Raw genomic sequence first — 22,542 nt, forward strand, 5'->3', positions numbered from 1 at the left:
GCAAAAAAACAAACAACCCAACCAAAAAATGGGCAGAAGACCTAAAGAGACATTTCTCCAAAGAAGAAATACAGATGGCCAAAAAGCACATGAAGAGATGCTCAACATCGCTTATTATTAGAAAAATGCAAATCAAAATTACAATGAGGTACCACCTTATGCCAGTCAGAATGGCCATTATTTAAAAGTCTACAGATAACAAATGCTGGAGAGGGTGTGGAGAAAAGGGAATCCTCCTATACTGTTGGTGGGAATGTAAGTTGGTGCAGCCACTGTGGAAAACAGTATGGAGGTTCCTCAGAAAACTAAAAATAGAATTACCATATGATCTAGTAATCCCACACTCCTGGACATATATCCAGATAAAACTATAATTCAAAAAGATACATGTACCCCTCACTGGGAAAACTGGACAGGTACATGTAAAAGAATGAAATTAGAACATTCTCTAACCCCATACAGAAAAATAAACTCAAAATGGATTAAAGACCTAAATGTAGGACTGGACACTATAAAACTCTTAGAGGAAAACATAGAAAGAACACTCCTTGACATAAATCACAGCAAGATCTTTTTGATCCACCTCCTAGAGTAATGGAAATAAAAACAAAAATAAACAAATGGGACCTAATGAAACTTAAAAGCTTTTACACAGCAAAGGAAACTACAAACAAGATGAAAAGACAACCCTCAGAATGGGAGAGAATATTTGCAAATGAATCAATGGACAAAGGATTAATCTCAAAAATATATAAACAGCTCATGCAGCTCAATATTAAAAAACAAAGAGCCCAATTAAAAAATGGGCAGAAGACCTAAATAGACATTTCTCCAAAGAAGACATATAGATGGCCAAGAGGCACGTGAAAAGCTGCTCAACATGACTAATTATTAGAGAAATGCAAATCAAAACTACAGGGCTTCCCTGGTGGTGCAGTGGTTGAGAGTCCGCCTGCCAATGCAGGGGACATGGGCTCGTGCCCTGGTCCAGGAGGATCCCGCGTGCCGCGGAGTGGCTGTGCCCGTGAGCTGTGGCCGCTGAGCCTGCGTGTCCGGAGCCTGTGCTCCGCAACAGGAGAGGCCACAACAGTGAGAGGCCCACGTACCGAAAAAACAAACAAACAAACAAATCAAAACTACAATGAGGTATCACCTCACACCAGTTAGAATGGGCATCGTCAGAAAATCTACAAATAACAAATGCTGGAGAGGGTGTGGAGAAAAGGGAACCCTCTTGCACTGTTGGTGGGAATATCAATTGATACAACCACTATGGAGAACAGTATGGAGGTTCCTTAAAAAACTAAAAATAGAATTACCATATGACTCAGCAATCCCACTACTGAACATATACCCAGAGAAAACCATAATTCAAAAAGACACATGCACCCCCATGTCCATTGCAGCACTATTTACAATAGCCAGGTCATGGAAGCAGATGACCCATTGACAGATACCCATTGACAGATGAATGGATAAAGAAGATGTGGTGCATATTTACAATGGAATATTACTCAGCCATGAAAAGGAACGAAATTGGGTCATTTGTAGAGACCTGGATGAACCTAGAGACTGTCATACAGAGTGAGGTAAGTCAGAAAGAGAAAAACAAATATTGTATATTAACATATGTATGTGGAATCTAGGAAAATGGTACAGATGAACTGGTTTGCAAGGCAGAAATAGAGACACAGAAATAGAGAACAAATGTATGGACACCAAGGGGGGAACGCGGGGGTGGAGGGGTGGTGGTGGGATGAACTGGGAGATTGGGATTGACATATATACACTAATATGTATAAAACAGATAAGTAAAAAGAACTTGCTGTATAAAAAAATAAATAAAATTCAAAAAAAATAAGATACATGCACTCCTATGTTCATAGCAGGACTATTTACAATAACCAAGACATGGAAACAACCTATATGTCCATTGACAGATGAGTGGATAAAGAAGATGTGGTAATATATACAATGGAATACTACTCAGCCATAAAAAGAACAAAATAATGCCTTTTGCAGCAACATGGATGCAACTAGAGATTACCATACTAAGTGAAGTAAGTCAGAAAGAAAAATACAAATAGCATATGATATCACTTATATGTGGAATCTAAAATATGACACAAATGAACCTATTTATGAAACAGAAACAATATCAGGGACATAGAGAACAGACTGGTGGTTGCCAAGGGGGAAGGGGGTAGGAGAGGGTAAGAGTGGTAGTTTGGGATTAGCAGATGCAAACTGGTGTATATAGAATGGATAAACAAGAAGGTCCTACTGTATAGCATAATGAAAAAGAATATGAAAAAGAATATATATGTATGTATAACTGAGTCACTTTGCTGTACAGCAGTAATTAACACAACATTGTAATTCAAATATACTTAAATAAAAAATAAATTTAAAAAAATCACCAGTGGCCAATGATTTAATCAAGCATGCCTGTGTGATGAAGCCTCCATAAAAACATAAATGATGGGGTACTGAGAGCTTCTGGGTTGGTGAACACGTGCAGATTTGGGGAGATTGGCGTGCTCAGAGAGTGTGGAAGCTCCTTGCCCTTCTCCGTACCTTGTCCCACACGGCTCTTTCACCTGGCTGTTCCTGAGTTATATCCTTTTATAATAAACCAGTGATCTAGTAAGTCAAATGTTTCTTTGAGTTCTGTGATCAGCTCTAGCAAACTAATTGAACCCAAGGAGCGGTCGTTGGAACCTCCAATCTATAACCTGTCAGAAGCAGAGGTCTTGTCTGAACCTGGCCTTGTGATTGGCATCTGAAGTGTGGGGATGGGGGATAGTCTTGTGACACTGAGCCTGTCTGGGAGGGGAAAATCTCCCCCTACCCTTTTGGGTTCTTTTGGCTGCTCTAATTAAATTGGCACAAGACAGATTAACAGGAGAAAATCAAACTGAATTGTATGTATGGAGATCTCAAAGATATAGGACCTAAAGAAATGATCAAAGCAGGCAGCTTTTATACTTTGTAGACAAAGAAGCAATAAATTTATGAAGAACTGACCAAGACAAAGAAGTTTAGGCTAGGGGTAGTAAATTAGTAAAGAAGTAACAAGATTTGTTTGCACAGCCTTCTCAGCCCTGAATCCCCTCTCTGGTGACAAGGATGTTGCCTCTACCTCCTGGTACAGGAAGGGCACCTTTCACATGGGAGATTTATTTCCTGCTTTTAGGAGGACGGAGGAGGGTCACAGCGTCCTTCTTGCACCTGCCATATCTTATGTAACTTTAATTTAAGCTAACAAATGTGCCATTTTGGCATATTTTGGGGGCAGTCCACCCTGAGCCCCAGCAAGCCCTTAACCTGTGGGCTCTAACGCTGTCTCCAGATAGGTGGTGTCAGGATTGAGTTGAATTATAGGACACCCAGCTGGTGTTGGAGATGGGTGAAAAGCCCCACACATTGTAATTGGGTGCAGAACCCTTAATATCCTAGTGCTCTTTTATAAAGTTGCCTAAAATACCCTTGCCATCAAATTCTCATTTGATATGGCTTTAAGATCTTACTGGCTTTTTCTTCCTTTTAAAAATTAATTTATTATTTATTTTTGGCTGCATTGGGTATTTGTTGCTGTGCAGCTTTCTCTAGTTGTGGCGAGCGGGGGCTACTCTTCGTTGTGGTGCGCAGGCTTCTCATTGCAGTGGCTTCTCTTGTTGTGGAGCACAGGCCCTAGGCGCGTGGGCTTCAGTAGTTGTGGCACGCGGGCTCAGTAGTTGTGGCTCACGGGCTCTCGAGCACAGGCTTGGTAGTTGTGGCACAAGGGCTTTGTTGCTCCGCAGCATGTGGGATCTTCCTGGACCAGGGCTCGAACCAGTGTCCCCTGCATTGGCAGGCGGATTCTTAACCACTGTGCCACAAGGGAAGCCCTTACTGGCGTTCTCTTGATTAACGAGTTGAATAAAATCTTTGACACATGTTTATTTTACGTTTGTATGAGAGTCAAGATTTTATCTTTTTAAAAATTATGTTTTAACACAACAATATGGTATTACATAGAAATACTGATTCCTCAATAGTTTATACCTAACAGGCATATGATCTGAGGCAAGACCCTCTTTTTCTTTTTTGTGCTACAGTTGTTGTTTTGCAATAAGCAGGGCCAAAGTCTGGTTAACAGAAGGAATTTCTGTTTCTCTGGTGAGACTAGACTACAGTGTTTGGAAGAAGGTTAATATTCATGATAGCGAAGGTTTTCCCTGAGGTATTTCAGAAATTAACTTTTGTCTTCTCTGCTAAGGAGAATCTTAACACTTTTCAAAACACTTATCTCCCACATTCTCCTTTTCCTGGACCTGCTTTTATTAGAAAGGGACCCTCTGCTTTGCCCTCTGGAGCAGGATGTCACCACTTCCAGATCATTCCTCCCTGATCTTCAAATGTCTGTCCTACAAAACCTAGACATTGTTTCCCCCTCTATGCCACCCAGCTCACAAGGTGCCTTTAAGATAGTTGTTCTCAGTTAGGGGTGATTTTGTCCGTAGGGGACATTTAGCAGTACCTGGTGACATTTTGGGTTGTTACAACTTGAGGGATGCTCCTGGCATCCAGAGGGTAGACGCTGACGATTCTGCTAAACAACAAGTGCACAAGACAGCCCCACAGAGAGAAGAATTACTTGGCTCCAAATAGCAATAGTGTCATGGTTGGGAAATCCTGTTGTAAGGCAAGTTTGAGGAGGTAACTTCACACTCTCTTTACACTTTATAGATGAACAAATGGAGGCTCAGAAAGGTTGGCTGCTCTGCACAAGGTCACACAGCAAGAGACAAAGTAGGGACCCCATCACAGTTCTTTAGGTCTGTTCCTTATTCTCAAGTATGTTGCTTCTCTGGGTTACTGATGAAGAGCAATTACTTTGGTAGGTAAGGACCATTTCATGGAATAGATGTTAACCTGAGATGAAACAAAATGAAAGTGTCTATTGCCTGGATAGACAGAGCACAAAATAATAAAGAGCTTAGATGTAGAGATGAACTTCATATTTGATAGGCATTAAAGACAAGGTGAAAATTTGAGGAAAGCATGAATTAAGGAAACTGCACAGATACAACTTTAACTGGAAATAAATGGCCATGTTGCAGGTGGCACTGAAAGAAGAGTTACTGGTCATATATAATATGGGGTAACTGACACTGGGAACTATGTTCAATATCTTGTGATAAACTATAATGGAAAAGAATATGAAAAAGAATGTATATATATGTATAACTGAATCACTGTGCTGTACACCATAGATTAACACAACATTGTAAATCAACTATGCATCAATAAAATAAATTAAAAAAATAAAAATAAAATCATCTGGACTGCAAAAAAAAAAGAAATAAAATAGAGTGGGTGCCAGTACAGAGGGAGACATAGCACACGTGATAGGAAAGGGGAAAGTGGGCTGCAGGAAGTGAGAGAAGTGTAAGGTCAAAGGTCAGGGAGTCCACATCTAGTCTCATTTAATAAAGAGCTAACACCACGCCCAGTGTCTATACACATTGAGTATTCGTTGCTGGTGCTCCGTCAGCGAAGCCCTCACGTCCTCTCTCCAACAATTTCTGCAGATGGTCACAGTGTGGAGGCTTAGAGAGAACCCCCTTTTGTTCATCTCAAGATGGAGCCCTGAAAGCAGTGGTGTGCATGGCAGAGACTGAAGAAAACTTCTCGGTGAAGTGCGAGAAGAGGTAAACGGGGGTGATTTCAGTCTTCATAAGCAGGTGCAAGCTGGCCAGCCCTGGGCGGGCATGCACGACTGCCTTCTGCCTAACAGCCAGCACTCACAGCGCTGGGAGCTGAGCAGACAAGGAATACAAATGAGTCCTTGGCTCTGGGGAAGATGGGCAGCTCTTCAGAAAGGCACAGAGAGTTACCCTGTGCCTTTCTGTCTTCTAATTACATCCCTTCCAGTTGCTATCTCTGAATACACCAGAATTCATGGAGCTGTGCGAAGCAAACAGGTCATCTTTTCATGGGAAGGGCATGAGTGAGCTGGAGCAGGACTGCCTGAGGCCACAGCTGGTCCTCGCACCGGCGCTGTGCTCCCCCCGCCTCCGTCCCTCACTGTCCTTGTCCTTGCCCTCTCCTTGCCCGTACACAGCTCAATGGTACACTTCCATTTGGAAGCAACCACTGTGCTCCCTAAGTTCTCACAGCCTGTCTCTTTATCTGCCTGTTGCTTGTGAATCTTACAATTGTCTCTGTATTCTGGTTATTTGGGTCCATGTCTGATTCTCCCTACTTCATGGTTCCTTTAAAGAAAACACTTATACAAAAACATTTTTGTAGGGAAGTAAAAGGAGGGCCGCACACTCCAGAGCCTTCAACTGTAGCCATGACCTGGGCGAGTCTGTGCTCTGAATTCCTGCTTGGCCATGTTCCCTGGGGTTAGTCGGTTTGGTTTTCCCCCTTCCCTTTCCCAGTAGGTACCAACTTTGTTGGCTCCTCTCTCTTCTACAGTGGAGATCAATTCCCTTGGCCTGATCTTTGGCCCCCATCCGGCTCTCCCTGATCCCTCTGGAAGTCTGTCTTGAGATGATCCTCAGAGGCCACCCTCATCCCTACCTTCATCCCAAGCAGCTCATCAAAGCATTCCCTCAAACAAAAACAGGGCTCGGCTGCACAAAAAGGAATCCTGGCAATAAGAGTTCTCCTTAGGTCCTTGCTTTTCCTCCGTCTCCTAACCTGGACGGAGAGAAAGGCTTTATCTACCTTTGCACTTGCACTTCTAATCCTGTGCTGGCTCTTGACTTATACCGAGTAGGTGCTCAAAATCCACTTGATTGGATGAACGGATGAGATATTTTTCTTGTTGGAGTCTCTGCCAAGATGGTCTGAGGACTCCATTCCTAATTGAAAGGAACAGACCTCGGCCACTCCTCCTGTGGCTTCTCTTGTGTCTTTGCCATGCTTCTCCAAGGGGGCTTGTCTTTTGTTGACAAGAAGGACTGAAGGAGAGAGATTGGAAGGCTTCTTTCCTGAAGAATTTCTCTGCCTAGGAGCCAAAGGATGCATGGTGGCTGGATGGATTCTGTGATCAGCAGAGTAGAAAAACAGAAAAGCAAGAAAGTTCCTTTATACAAAACTTACAAACTTTAAGAGAAGAGAAACTTTTACTTTCTTTTAGTGTGAAACCCTAGGTAGTGGAAGCTTTGAAAATAAATTCTTCCTCCAGCTGCGTTTTAGCAAAATCTAAAAACTGGTGAACCTTTAGGAAAAAAATACGTTCAGTTCCAGCAGTGGAACTTAAGAATATAGGTTGCTTATTAAATACACTGCCTGACTATTTCCAAAATGGAAGAGTGTCTTTCCAAATTTACACCATGCTTCGGTGTCATTCCAATGTATTTTCTTAGTCCTTGACATTTAATCAGCTGCTTTTTACTACCTCATTTATATTACCATCATGAACATAATATTATCATGCAATTAATAATGACATAATATCTTGCAAAACTTGCTATCTGCCAAGTAGGACCCAGGTACTGGTTAAAACAGTTGAGTTGGCAATCAATGGAACATTGAAGTATTTTATGAGAATTAAGAAAGATGAGATTATTGGATTTCCACGGCTGCTAGCTAAATCTTCTAACTCCTTGGTGAAACCTATTTGCCCAGTATCCAAATCGAGTCTCCAGTTCTAAAGTCAATCTTCAGAGTCAAAACTAAATAGATTGTACTTGAGGAAACAGGAAGGGGAAATAAGAAGTAAGTGAGGCAAATTCAACTAAGTCAGCTTGGAATCCTTAGGTGGTCTTTGAATTTGTTGAAAGGAAAAGAGAATTCCATTTGGTACAAGAGAAGTGGATAAAATATAGTATATAAATTTAAAATGATGTTTTCAGACTTCTGGTTTCCATGCAGGTGTTTACAACAAGTAAAAAGCTGACCAAACTGAAAAATCAACAACTCTTCTTAGATCCATCAGAGAAGTGAGGTCACAGTGCAAACTGCTGCCCCCAAAATTGGGGAGATGGACAGGCAGATACAGAGAATCACAATTTATTGGAGCAGAAACGCATGACAGAAGCTTCTATGGGAAATAGGGCCAGGTTAGGAAATCCTAAACTGTAATTTGATAAATTGCTGGAGACTCATTATGGACAGTTCTGAGAGTTAAAAACTCCAGGGGGACTCAGTCATGGGGGGACCTCACCCTTTTGTCAATTTTACCTGTAGGGAGCTCCACCAGGTCCTTACAGTGAATATCAGAGAAAAATCCCCTCACTCTTTTGGCAGGAGGAGGGGAAAAGGAAACATTAAAAAAATATACCAGAGCATTCTTTCCTTTTTAATAAGGCTTACCCTCAGGAGAAACTATTTTATCAGAGCCTAACCTACTTGGGGGAAGGGAAATACCCAACTCTGCCCCTTGAACCATCCTGTCCCACCTAAGGCGGAAGAAAACACTGAGAAGCACTAAAGAAGTTTGAAGTTAAGGGGCACAGTCTCACTGAAAGACTGAGACCTAATCACAGGACTATAGAATGCTTCCCCTCCCCCCAAACCCCACCACTGCATTACTAAAGACCTATTTACCACTCCCTTTATTCAGTACCTTGTGTCTACCCTTCAACAAAAAATTACAAAGGCAAAAAACCCCCCACGGTTTGAAGAGACTAAACAAGCATCAGAACCAGAGTTGGATATGGCAGGAATGTTAGAATTAACTGACCAGGAATTTTAAAAAACACCCACAAATGTGATTAATATGCTAAAGGCTTTACTTGGAAAAGCAGACAACATGCAAGAATGGATGGATAATGTAAGCAGAGAGAAGGAAATTCTAAGAAGTAAAAAGAAATACTAGAGATAAAAAAATACCATAATAGAAATGAATAATGCCTCTGATGAGCTCATTAGTAGACTGGACATGGCTGGGGAAAGCATATTTGATCTTTAGGGCATGACACTAGAAACTTCTAAAACTGAAAGGCAAAGAGAAAAAAGACTGAAAAAAAAAAACCCAACGAGAATAGACTATCCAAGAATTGTGGGACAACAACAAAAACTACATGTAATGGGAATAACAGAAAGAGAAGAAAGACAGAAAGAAACAGAAGCAAATTTGAAGAAATAATGCCTGAGAATTTCCCAAATTTAATGTCAGACCCCAAGCCACAGATCCAGGGAACTCAGAGATCACCAAGCAGGATAAATGCCAACCTCTCCCTTCCCCCCAAAAAACAAAAACCAGAACCAACTACACCTATGCTTATCACATCCAAACTTGAGCAAATCAAAGATAAAGAAAAAATATAGAAAGAAGCCAGAGGAAAAAACACTCCTATAGAGGAGCAAAGATAAGAGTTATATGTGACTTCTCCTCAGAAACCATGCAAACAAGAAGAGAGTGGAGGAACTTCCCTGGTGGTCCAGCAGTTAAGACTCCATGTTCCCACTGCAGGGGGTCTGGGTTCCATCCCTGGTGAGGGAACTAGATCCCGAATGCCACAACTAAAGTTCCTGCATGCCTCAACTAAGACTCAGTGCAGACAAATAAATAAATAAATAAATACATTTTTTTCAAAGAGTGGAGTATAATAAAGTACTAAGAGAAAAAAAAATCTCACCAACCTAGAATTCTGTACCCTGCAAAATTATTCTTCAAAAGTGAAAAAGAAATAAAGGCTTTCTCGGACAAAAAAAAAAAAAAAAAAAAAATTGAGGGAATTTGTTGCCAGTAATCTGCCTTTCAAAAAATGTTAAATGAAGTTGCTCAGAGAGAAGGAAAATGATATAGGTCAGAAACTTAGATCTGCATAAACAAGGAAGAGAATCAGAGAATAAATAAAGATAAAATTAAAACCTATATTTTATTCTTTTTTCCCCCTTGCATTGTCTATGTATTTATTTATTAAAGACCGAAACATATTTGACATATATTGTGCAAATTTAAGGTGTATAACATGTTAATTTGAAATGTTTACATATTGTAATATGATTGTCAGTGTAGTGATAATTAATACCTTTATCACATTACATAATTATCCTGTCTTTTTAGTGTTTGGAAGAATTAAGTTCTAGTCTCTTAGCAAATTTGATGATTATATTCATCATATTCACTATACATTGCATTATGTATAGTGAATCAGTCAAAGACCAGTAAAATATACTCTATGTTTTATTTACTACTGGCAAGTTTGTACCCTTAAACAACATCTGTCCCCTCTCCTCAACCCCCATTCCTTGGTAACAATGATTTTACTGTTTTTATGAATTAGGCTTTTTAGATTCCACATGTAAATGATATCATACAGTACTTGTCTTTCTCTGTCTGACTTATCTCACTGAGCATAATGTGGTCTTTGGCAAAGGAGCAAAGGCAATACAATGGAGTAAAGATAGTATTTTTAACAAATGATGCTGGAACAACTGGACAGTCACACACACACAAAATGAACCTAGACACAGACCTTACACCCTTTATAAAAATTAACTCAAAATGTAAAATGCAAAACTGTAAAACTCCTAGAAGATAACATAGGAGAAAATCTAGAAGACTGGGTATGGCAATGATTTTTATTTATTTAATTTTTTTTTTATGGCAATAACTTTCTAGATACAACACCAAAGTCATGATTCATGAAAGAAATAATTGATAGCCTGGATGACATTAAAATTAAAAATTCTGTGAAAGACAATGTCAAGGGAATGAGAAGGCAAGCCACAGACCAGGAGAAAATATTTGCAAAAGGCACATCTAATAAAGGACTGTTACCCGAAATATGCAAAGGACTTTTAAACTTAAAATAAGAAAATAAACAACCTGATTAAAAAATGGGCCAAAGACCTGAATAGGTTTCTCACTGAGAAGATATTCAGATGGTGAAGATATTCAGATGGTAAGCAATCATATGAAAAGATGTTCAACACCATATATTATTAAGGAATTACAAATTAAAACAACAATGAAATACCACAACAGACATATTAGAATGGCCAAAATCCAAAACACTGACAACACAACACCAGTTGCTGGCAAGGATGTGAAATAACAGTAAGTTTCATTCACTGCTGGTGGGAATGCAATAGTTGCAGTCACTTTGGAAGACAGTTTGGCAGTTTCTTACAAAACTAACCCTACTCTTGCCATGTGATCCAATGATTGCACTCCTTGGTATTTCCCCAAAGGAACTGAAAACTTATGTCCACACAGAAACTTGCATGTGGATGTTTGTAGCAGCTTTATTCATAATTGCCAAAACTTGGAAGCAATCAATATGTCCTTCAGTTGGTGAATGGATAAATAAACTGCAGTACATCCAGACAAGAGATTATTCAGTCCTAAAAAGAAATGAGCTATCAAGCCATGACAAGACATAGAGGAAACTTACATGCACATGACTAAGTAAAAGAAGCCAGTCCGAAAAGGCTACAGACTCTATGGTTCCAACTATATGACATTCAGGAAAAGGCAAAACTATAGAGTCAGTAAAAATATTAGTGGTTGCCTGGGGTTAGCGGGGAAGAGAGATGAATAGGCAGAACACAGAGGATCTTAGGGCGGTGAAACTATTCTGTATAGTACTATAATAGTGGATACATGTCACTATACGTTTGTCCAAACCCATAGAATGCACAACATCAAGAGTGAACACTGAGGTACACTATGGTCTTTGACTGATAATGATGTGTCATTGCAGGTTCATCAATTGGGACAAATATTCCACTCTGGTGCAGCTGTCAATAGTGGGGGAGATTGTGTACGTGTGAGGACAGGGGATATACGGGAATTCTTTGTACTTCCCTCACAATTTTGCTGTGAACCTAAACCTCTCTAAAAAGTAAAGTTTATTAGTTTAAAAATGATGCTATAGATGAATATTTATTAATATTTAAAGTTGTTTGATATATGTTATTACTAACACAATCCACTTTTTCTTAAAATATGTCTAGAAATAGGTCTGGAAGATTATGAAACAATTGCTGGAATTGTTGAAATAATTCCTGGAAGGATATGAAAGGATTATCTTTGACCAATTTTTTCTTTTCTTTTGTTTATCTGTATTTTGTTAATTCTCTGTAGAGAATCTGTATTGGTATTTTGTCAATACCAATAGATAGTAATTCTTCTGTTTATTTTACCTGTTTGATTAGAGTATAGAGTGAAAAGCAAGTCTTCCTCCATGAAGTCCCCAGTCTCTCTAGTGTCTCCAAAGGGAGCCAGTGGAAGTGTTTCGTTGTGAATCTTTCCAGCAGTTGTCTCATCTGTTTACAAACAGATGAGTCCCTCCTCCTTTCCTTCCCTTCCCTGACAAATGACAGCATCCTACATACAGCTCTTTACTTTGCCTTTTTATTTAATTGCACATCTTGCAGTTTGTTCTAAATCCATGCATGTAAAGCAGGCTCACTGTTTTTAATGGCTGCAAGATATGTTATTGTTTGGAGGCACCATGATTTATTTAACACCTCCCCTAATAATAGGTATTTAGGATGCTTCCAGTCCTTTGCTACTGTAGGCATTGATGTTACAATAAATGTCCTTGTACAGGCTTTTTTTTGAATATGTACAAGAATATTTGGGATAAAATTTTATTGAAATGTAACTACCAGATCAAAGGAGAAATACATTAAAATTTTTGGTGTTTGCCAAATAGCCCGCAAAAGAGGTTGTTCCAGATGGTACTCCCAGCAAAGTGGTTGAACATCTATGTACCTAATGTGTACCTGTGAGGGGTAGCCTAGTACCTATTACGTCTCCTTTTCCTCACTAATCAGGGTGGTCCCAAATATTATTTTAAATAGTGATAAAAAGAAATATATCAGGCTTCCCTGGTGGCGCAGTGGTTGGGAGTCCGCCTGCCGATGCAGGGGGTGCGTGTTCGTGCCCCGGTCCGGGAGGATCCTGCGTGCCGCGGAGCAGCTGGGCCTGTGAGCCACGGCCGCTGGGCCTGCGCGTCCGGATCCTGTGCTCCGCAGCGGGAGAGGCCGCAGCGGTGAGAGGTCTGTGTACCGCAAAAAAAAAAAAAAAAAAAAAAGAAAGAGATCAAGGAACCATTCATTTTAGAATAAATTGACTTGGCATTCAATCTGGAATTTGTGTTTTAAGGCACTGAGTCTGGATAAAATATTGTTTTATCTTGCCTGGACCCAGTTTTCAAAACAAATGGAGAAATCACTTTATATATTGCTGAAGGGCTTTGCAGAGATGTAACTTAAGGGATTATTGAGAGAGATTGCTTATTCTGAGTTTCAAAGAAACTTGCATACTAAGGTTTGTCAGTTGGGGGTCTCCTGGATGGGGATCATCTCACCTATTTTACCAGCTCTCCCCAGAATCTTCCCCCAATGAAAAGGAAGTTAGTGAGATCCACCCTTTCAGTGCTTTCTTAACAATTTATTTGGATCCTTGCAGTGGGTTTGAGGTCCTTGCAAGGAGCTGCCTTTCTTGATAGGAGGAAATTCCCCAACTCCACCAAGCCTGGAAGTCAGGCTTCCAACGATCACCAGCATTAATAATTATTTCATAACATCATTACAGCCAGTGCATTGATTTACAAAAAAAACAAGTCAATGTAATCTGTTTTTGCACAGATGGAGAGGGAATTCTGAGAGCAGGTGCGATTTGAATTAAATTATTTCATTACTTGCTCATCATGTTGCCGCTGTCAGAAGAACAAAGATGCCTCAGACCATTTCTTCTTTTTCTTTTCTTTTTCTTTGAGACAGTTAACTTCGTTTTGTGAGATGCGAATGAGACCCACATAAGTCATTTAGACTCAGCCCAGTGCTCAGATATCTAATTATTATTTTCTTGGATGTTTATTGGTTTTTTTGTGAACTTTTTTTTTTTTTTTTTTTTTGCTGTACGCGGGCCTCTCACTGTTGTGGCCTCTCCCATTGCGGAGCACAGGCTCCGGACGTGCAGGCTCAACGGCCATGGCTCACGGGCCCAGCCGCTCCGTGGCATGTGGGATCCTCCCGGACCGGGGCACGAACCCATGTCCCCTGCATCGGCAGGCGGACTCTCAACCACTGCGCCACCAGGGAAGCCCTTTCGTGACCTTTTTAGAGATGGCTCTATTATGTGTTTAATAAACAAAGTTGTAGGAGGGGAGGTGGTGGCCTGCAGCCCTTCTATTCTGATGGAAGATGAAATGAGGTTCTTGCTCTGGCAATGAATAGAAGGAGATGCTGCCAACCTCCCATGGATGCCCTTTTGGAAATTTGTGCTCTGCAAGTGTAATTTATTCCTTACAACAATCTCTGGGAAGTTTTGGGTACATGTCAAGGCTTTTAGAGAGTGTCTGGATTCAGAGGATGACAGATCCGAATGGTCCAGATACTGCCCGTCGTGTGTAACACCGCAAATCTGACATGTGGCCTCTGCTCACACACCTCCAGGGGGCCTTGGGGGACCAGCATTTCCCCACATTTGGAACATGTGCCCTCACCTGGTGATTGGGATGTAGGCCCGAGTCAATGTCAACCCTGTTCCTCTGGCCACTGTGATTGGTTCAGGAATGGGAACATGACAGTCACAACCATGAGATGCTGAGAGGCTTTTGCCTGGAATTCTGCGAAAAAGACCCTTTTTTCTTTCTCTTCAATGACTAATGGTTTTGTCCATAAAATTTGCTGTTCTTCCTAGTGCTAATACCTTGCCTCTTATTCCTGTCACAGCGTGATGAAATTAGGTGGTATTGGCATTCTGATTTAAATAAATATTGTGCCTTAGGAGACTGGAAAATTTTAAACTAGTCCTTTCAATGATGAGGGAATTGATTTTAAAACAGGAATCTTTTCCCTAAAAAGGGAAAATGTTTTTTTTTTATTTCTGAAATGTGTTGTGACAATGACCTATTTATGACCTTACATCTTTTTTTAAAAATGAAAAACAAAACAAAACAACAAAACTAACTGTCCTTGAACAGTAACTGTTGGGTGCTCTGGAGTTGCTGCTGCCACCGAGGAGAGCCAGCTTGAGAGCAGAGCAAACATGGAGGAAAGTGGATGTGTGGGGCAGGGGCCCATGTCCTGAAATGTAGTCAGGACTCTATGAGGCCAATTTCTCAGTTATGTAAAGCAACAGTGTCCATCTTCGGTTAGATTTTTCTCTCTTTTGTATCTAAAAGCGTCCTGGTACCTGACTATTTTTTTTCCTAGAAAAGTGCTAAGTCCTCTCTTTGCTTACCTCTCACAAGCCTTACCTTTATCTGTTCATAGCCTCATTGCTCCTGCCTGATTGGATGATAATATTAGAATTTCCAGGCTCTGTTAGGAATAAATTTCCACTTAAGACCTTGTAACTTATGATACTTTGATTTTGTGGGAAATTTGATGATAGAGGTTTAAAGGGAACACAAAATAATTGTTAAGACTGCAAGTCCCATGAGGGCAGGGATGGGGCCTGCCTCATTCCTCTGTGTCCTGTGTCCCTGGCACCAAGTGCAGTTAAAGGATCAAAGTGTGTCTGGAGTTGGGACCTCAGGGAGTTTTTAATTCAATTTTCTCATTGTCCAGTTGGCGTAGGGTGGGGGGTAGGATGGTAGGTTCAATGTCTATCCCCCTTTGGCCCGATTTTCTTTGAGTCCAGTGCCTCATCCTTTGCTTTCTGGCACTGACCTCTCCGCTTGTATCTAACGGCACATTGGTAACCCCTTTTATCACTCATCCTTCAAAAAGTACATGATCCCAGAGGACAGATATGTTGACAGTGGAACAGGCTATAAGGGCTAGAAGGAATTTGGTCAGTGAAGTAGCCCATGTTGAGTCCAAATGTCCTTTCTTCTTTTTTTGGAATCATCACTAATTACTAGAGAAATGCAAATCAAAACCACAATGAGGTATCACTTCACACTGGTCAGAATGGTCATCATCAAAAAATCTACAAACAAGAGCAATCATACTCCAATAAAAAAAGAAATCCACAAACAATAAATGCTGGAGAGGGTGTGAAAGAAAGGGAATCCTCCTACACTGTTGGTGGGAATGTAAATTGGTACAGCCACTATAGAGAACAGTATAGAGTTTCCTTAAAAAACTAAATATAGAACTACCATATGATTCAGCAATCCCACTCCTGGGCATATATCCGGAGAAAACCATAATTCAAAATGGTACATGCACCCCAGTGTTCATTGTAGCACTATTTACAACAGACAAGACATGGAATCAACCTAAATGTCCATCAACAGAGGAGTGGATAAAGAAGATGTAGTACATATAATACAAATGTCCTTTCTGACCCAAAATCTGGCTTTGGTTGGAAGAGTCAGAAGCCCTGATGTGCAATTCTGCTCAGGGCCCTTGGGCAGGTCACTGCCCCCTGTTGAGGAAATGAAATGCGGTCACATGGTGAATAAACTCCCTGCCTTGTGCACCTCGCTGCAAGGAATGAAGACGCCAGACAAGTGTGCATGTTTTGAAAAATATAAAGCACTCTACACCCATGTGGTTGTGACTTTGGGTGACAGTATCCTTTTCTTATGTTAATAGCATGGATCCTTGATGAGCAGAGGAAGGACATGGGAGAGCTGTGTCTGCTAAACAGACTCCTGCCATAGGGTTTCCTGTGCCTGACAGTCTAGAGAGTGTTCTAACCCCTTCTTCCCGGGCTGGCTCAGTCCTCGAGGAGAAAGCCTGCCCTGTGGCTGCACCGTCTGAGCAGAAATAGCCTAAGGTGAGTCTGAACACTCTTGGACTGCTTACTCCAGCCTTGTGGAGAGAAGATGTAGAAAAGGCAGGGCAGGGCAGCTTGAATGGTACCCAGGTGACAAGGAAGAGGGTAGGGTCTGGCTTTTGAGGTAACAGTGATAAGACTCCTAATGCATCAGTCTCTTACACGTGTGAATTTGGGATTTGGTCTCAGGTAAGTGGTCCACGCAAGATCCCCCACTGTGGCCTTTGCATACTGGCCTTAGGATGGCCTGGCCTGGCTTCCTCTAGGCATGGATCTTGGAGGAAGCATCCCTTCCTCCTCTTTAAAGGTGAAATAAACATGCAAAGACCTCAGTGACCTCTGGGGGTCTGTTAGCCCTGGAGGAGGAGGAGAAACAGTGGAGCTCTGGGTGGGGCTACATTCTATTTGTATTCTCTTGTTTGAGTCTTACCACAGAAGCACAGAGAGATTAAACTGATCACCCAAGGTGTTACTCGGTTAAAAAGGTTTGGAGCAGAATTTGAACCTGTGGATTCCAACTCCAGAGCCTAAGCCCCCAACCACTGTGCCGTCTTTCCTTCACACCTGCTTCTCTGGATACGCTGGCCTAATGCGCCTGGCCCAGAGCAGATGTGCAACATGTTTGTGAAGATGATAGTGAAAGTCAGATATAAGATGAAAAAGGAAATATTGTTGGTACCTCAGATGGCTCTGGCGGCAGAGACTGATATGGTCACAAGTCCAGGTGCACAGGCTCGTTGCCCAGCCTCCTGCACGTACATGGTGTCAACAGCCTGTGGGCCTCTTCAGACCCTGCATGTGGAACCTCCCACCATCCTGCACGCTTTCTCACTTTCTTCTTCCACTGGCTCTTGGTCTAGGCTTGGATGGCGTAGAGCAGGGCGGAACCTCAAGGTGGAAGGAGGTTGGGTGCTTGTTACCATGTGGAGGAAGCCGGCCAGGAGAGAGGCCTGACCAGGAGCACATTCAACTTTTATCTGAGCACAAATACTCATTTTTATTTTGTTAAATTATTGAAGTCTTGACATTCGTTGCAGCACTTACATACAACTAATACACTTCTTTAGAAAAGGCTTGTTTTAGGCCTTCATCTATGATCTTCAGTATAACTTGGATAAGTGTGTGTGTGTGTGTGTTGAGTGTGTGTTGAGTGTGTGAACTTTGGGTCTATCCAAAGCAAAGTTGCTCATTTATCTCTACTCTGTTCCCAAGTTCGAAATCCTTGAGTACCTACCTCTCTTTTTCCCATAACTACCAAGACAGATCTCTCTACCAGACCACCAGAACTAAACATTATATCAGCTTATATAATCTCCTTTAGAACAAACTATTTTCAACCATCTCTGAAACTGTCTCCTTCATTTACTTTCAAGGAAGCTTTTAGCACGAAGCTGCATAAAGCTGAAATCTCTAGGCATCGCAGAAGAGAAGTGCATGGGTATTTAAAGGGAAAGCTCCCTGGTAATGCCTGCAAATGAACCTCTGAACCGCAAAGGGTGCTGCTGAGAACAACGGGCCTGTGTCTGGCTAGGGTGGGCTGTGCAGAGCAATCTTCAGAGCCTCAGAAAAGATGGGAGGATGGAGGGACTGACAGCAGATAGAGGCAGGGCTTTTCTGATGCCTGGAGACAACCTGTAATGGAGGAGATGAAGGAAATCATGATCATTCTGGAATCATTACAAATGATGTGAGAAATGGGAAAAGCCATTATAATGCTTGAGGCGGTGGATTCCTCATCAGCTTGCTCAATTAGAGTTCGGACTCCCATCACCAGCCCCAAACCACAGGAGTGGATCTAGTCTGATGTTGGTATATGAGAGGTTGGCTTTGTTACCCCCAGATGATAGATAGGGAAATGGAGGGAACTGAAGCGACTTGCTCAAGGTCACTGCTCTATTAAGTGGAGAGCTTCAACTTGGACCTATGTCTGTCTGCTGCCAAAGCCAGGGTTTGGGGCTATGCTGCATTGCCTTGCCATGTTAGTTCATGCTTGTCTTCTGTGACTATTCTAAGAATCCCCTTACAGACAATATTGCCTGGAGTTTCCCCACCAGTCTTCCTTTATTTTCTTTTTATGGTGACTTCACATTCTTTTCATCCATCACTGGAGACCAAGGGATGAGGCTGTCCTTCTGTCTGGTGTCTGCTCCTCGGGCTGTGCAGCTCTCAACTTGGCTGCCCATTAAAATCTCCTAGGGGACTTAAAAAATACTGATGTCCGGGTCCCACCCCCAGCAATTATGACTTAATTGGTCTGGGAAGGGAGCTGGACATTGATATTTTTTAGAAGGTGTTTTTAGAAGATGATTTTAATGTGTGGCCAGGATTGAGACCCACCATCTTAGGGCAGCTCTGGACAGAGAGCGGGTAAGGAAGAGAAAGTGATTCATATATTTAAGTCCAATGAAGTAAGTTTCCTCCCAGGGGAAGGGACTAGGGAGGATGATATACTGTGGTTAGCCAGCCAGAACCCCAATTCAATCTGGTTTAAGGAAAAGAAGGGGATTACCAGCCACACAGAACTGGGCAACCTCCTGGGGGCTGGAGCCAAGCACTCTTCCGGGGCCCTCTGGCTCGCTCTGCCTCCCTGTCTGACTCTTGCCTCCACTCTCCCCTGTGCTGGCTTCATATATAGACTGGCTTCCCTGTGTGTCATCAAAGACAGCTGCTTTTAGCACTCAGCTCACACCCTCCCAGTTTGGCAACCCTGTAGGGAAAGGGACTGCTCTTTCCAGATGTTTTTGTATTAATCCAGGGCAGTACTTGTGTCTCAAGTCCACTCTGGGACCAGTCACTCTATCCTCATGGTTAGAAGATGATGGGACACTGGGACTGCAGCTCCCAGGACCCCATGGGAGGCAGGAGGAGGCAGGGAACCAGCAGGTGGAGCCCTGTAGTGTTAGACTGAGTGTGGGAGCTCGCTAGGGCAGCAAGGGAAGGGAGAACATTCTGAGCAGAGCAAAGAGCAGGTGAAAGCCTGGGGATGTTAGGGGTATGGCATGCTGAGGGCACCATAAGCTCTCTGGTGGCTGGAACTCAGCGTTGATGGGGCCATGGTGAGAATGACGGTGGAGAGATGGCAGCAGGGCCTGGTGGTGAAGGGCCTTGAAGGACATGCTAAGGACCTGGATGGCATCTCATAAGTTCGGGGCTTTAGGCAGGAGGGCGACATGATTGGATTTGATGTGATAAAGATTATCCCTGGCTGTGAGGGGTGTAGGGGAGAGACCCGACTTAGTTCAGACAGCCTCAGCTCTATCTGGTGCTGTTGCATTAACCCACCAGTAAGACCCACGTATGCCATTCTTTATATTGATGAAGACTTTGTAGTTTCCAAATACATCCATATTCATTGAGGAATTTGAGGTGAGTGGGGAGGATCTTGCCATCTGCAGTTTATACTTTAGGCCGTGGGGCCTCTGTTGCTATATGTATTGTGAACACATGACTCCACTCTGAGGCCTGCCTTTTTGCTCTCCTAATGGTCTCCTTTGATTAACAGAAGTTCATATTTTTAATTCAGACCAACTTATCAAATTTGTCTTTACAGTTAGAGTTTTTTGCACCCCAGTTGTTTAAATGTTTTTGCCTACTCCAAGGTCACAGAGAGGTGACTTTTTTTTGAGTAGCAAGTCTAGGAAAGACCTTCTGAGTGAGTTTCATTTGAGCTGAGCCCTCACGATGCTGTGGAGCAGGCCGGGTGCTCAGGTCCTCACTCCAGGCAATGCTGACCCTCGGTTTGCCCTGCCTTCTCCTCCATTTGGATCCCTGTCTTTGGAACCACAAATCCCTTTGTCCCTCAGGTTGGCCTGGAGTAGAGAGAGCCAAGAGCCTAGGAAAGGAGTGCAGCAGCCGTGGCATTTGCTCCCTGCATCAACAGATCATGCATCTGGTAGGAAACAACGGTATCAAATGCAGGTGAAGAATTGCCTTAAGGTTGGCAGAGGCAAAGGTAGCGAGCTGAGGTAATGCTTTCAGGACAACATTTGGCCTCTGGGCCATTGGAAGGGAGGGCACACCTTCGAATTGCTAGAGACAAACAAAGGACAGTCCCCCTGCCCCCCCGCCCGATTTCCTAGCAAGTCATTCAATTTAAGAGGCTTCTGCGTGAAGTGGAAATCAATAAGAACAGAACTGGCATCGTCTCGGCAGCAGAGAGGCTGTGAGTGCATTTCACCAGGAACCCACTTCTGGGGTATTCGTTTGTTTTTGTTTTTGCTGTACACGGGCCTCTCACTGCTGTGGCCTCTCCCATTGCGGAGCACAGGCTCCGGACGCGCAGGCTCAGCGGCCATGGCTCACGGGCCCAGCCGCTCCGCGGCACGTGGGATCCACCCGGACCGGGGCACGAACCCGTGTCCCCTGCATCGGCAGGCGGACTCTCAACCACTGCACCACCAGGGAATCCCCAGGGGCATTTGGCTCCAGGTCCTCAATTAGGAGAAAGGGTCTCGGGCCATGTCCTCAAAGATGCACTTGTAATTTTTCTGACACGACTCATTTGGGTTTACTCGCAGTGGTGCACAAGCGAGCGAGTGTGAAGTGGCGGCCATCTCCAGGAGCAGCAGGCGTCCTCAGGGCTGCTGACGTGTTAGGGTCAGTTCCAGGTCAAGGGGCAGCCAAGTCGTGGCTCGAGGCTTGTCAAACTCTGACACTGTCTACCGTGGTTTGCAGGATTTGGGGGGTAGTGGGTGACCAAGCTAGCAGGCTCTAGAGCCCAGACTGGTGGGTTTGCATTCTGGCTCTGTCACTTACATGCTCTGGGACCTTGGGCAAGTGACTACGCTCTGTACCTCAGTTTCCTTACCTGCCAAATGAGGATAGGAAACTGCTGTACCGAGTGGATCAACTGGGTTAATACAGGAGAAGCACCCGGAAAGGCATTGGCAAGGGGTCAGCAAATGTTATTCACTGTTACTCTTTGTGTAGTCATGTCTTCAAAGTTTCACAGTTTATTAGAGTCCTTTGGAATTAGTCATAGCCAACTGCTTACATGGGAGGAGCAAAGCAGAGGACATCAACTTCAGTCTCAGATATGAATTCAGATCTGTCACTTGTTAGTGGTCTGACTTTGTCATTTAAACCACACAGGTCTCAGGTTTCTCATTTTCTAAAATGAGAATAATAGTGGCTCATCTGGTGGGGTCTGTGGATGTCTGTGTAAAGCATCTGGCCCAGTGCCTTGCATATAGTATCTACTTAATAAATATTAGTTTTTTCCCTCTGTGGTTAGCAGAATAAAAGCCTCCCAAAGATGGCCACAGCCTAATTCCTGTGAACCTGTGAATATGTTACAGTACATGGCAAAAAGGATTTTGTAAATGTGATTAAGTTAAGGATCTTGAGATGGGGAGATTGTCCTGGATTATCCAGGTGGGCATGATATAATCACAAGTCTTTGTAAGAAGAGACAAGAGGGTCAAAGTCAGAGGGAAGGTGGTGTGACATGGAGGCAGAGTGAGATTTGAAGACACTTTCCCTCTGCCTTTGATGATGCAAGGAGGGGCCATGAGCTGAGGAGTGCAGGTGGCCTCTAGAGGGTGGTAAAGGCAGAAAGTGGATTTTTCCCTAGAGCCTCCAGAAAGAACTGTCCCTGACAACACCTTGATTTTAGCCCATTAAAGACCCAATTACAGATTTCTGACCTCTAGAATTGTAAGATAATAAATTTGTGTTGTTTTAAACCATTATATTCGTGGCAATTTGTTACAGCAGCAAAAGGAAACTAACACACCCTGTTTCTTCCTCTGTAACAGGAGGAGTATTTCCCCTGCCCTGCCTGCATCACACCAGAGACACATATGTGGAAGTGCTCAGTGCCTTGCACTTGCTGTTGTTAATGGAGGAATGGTTTATCGAGGGGTTTTAGCCACCAGGAAGAGAAGAGGCTGCAGGACTAGCCCTGG

General features: G+C 42.8%; 1 long non-coding RNA gene across 1 annotated transcript in view; it reads left to right on the forward strand.

Moving 5' to 3' along the window:
- Nucleotides 1-4,798: 4,798 nt before the first annotated feature.
- Nucleotides 4,799-22,542, forward strand: part of LOC141277131 (uncharacterized) — a 39,977-nt gene continuing 22,233 nt past the window's right edge. Inside the window, exon 1 of the long non-coding RNA XR_012327913.1 lies at nucleotides 4,799-5,696. This is a non-coding gene — a long non-coding RNA (uncharacterized lncRNA). The remainder of the gene's footprint in view (nucleotides 5,697-22,542) is intronic.

This window comes from Tursiops truncatus, chromosome 19 (genome assembly GCF_011762595.2).
Source record: "Tursiops truncatus isolate mTurTru1 chromosome 19, mTurTru1.mat.Y, whole genome shotgun sequence".
Lineage (NCBI taxonomy): Eukaryota > Metazoa > Chordata > Mammalia > Artiodactyla > Delphinidae > Tursiops > Tursiops truncatus.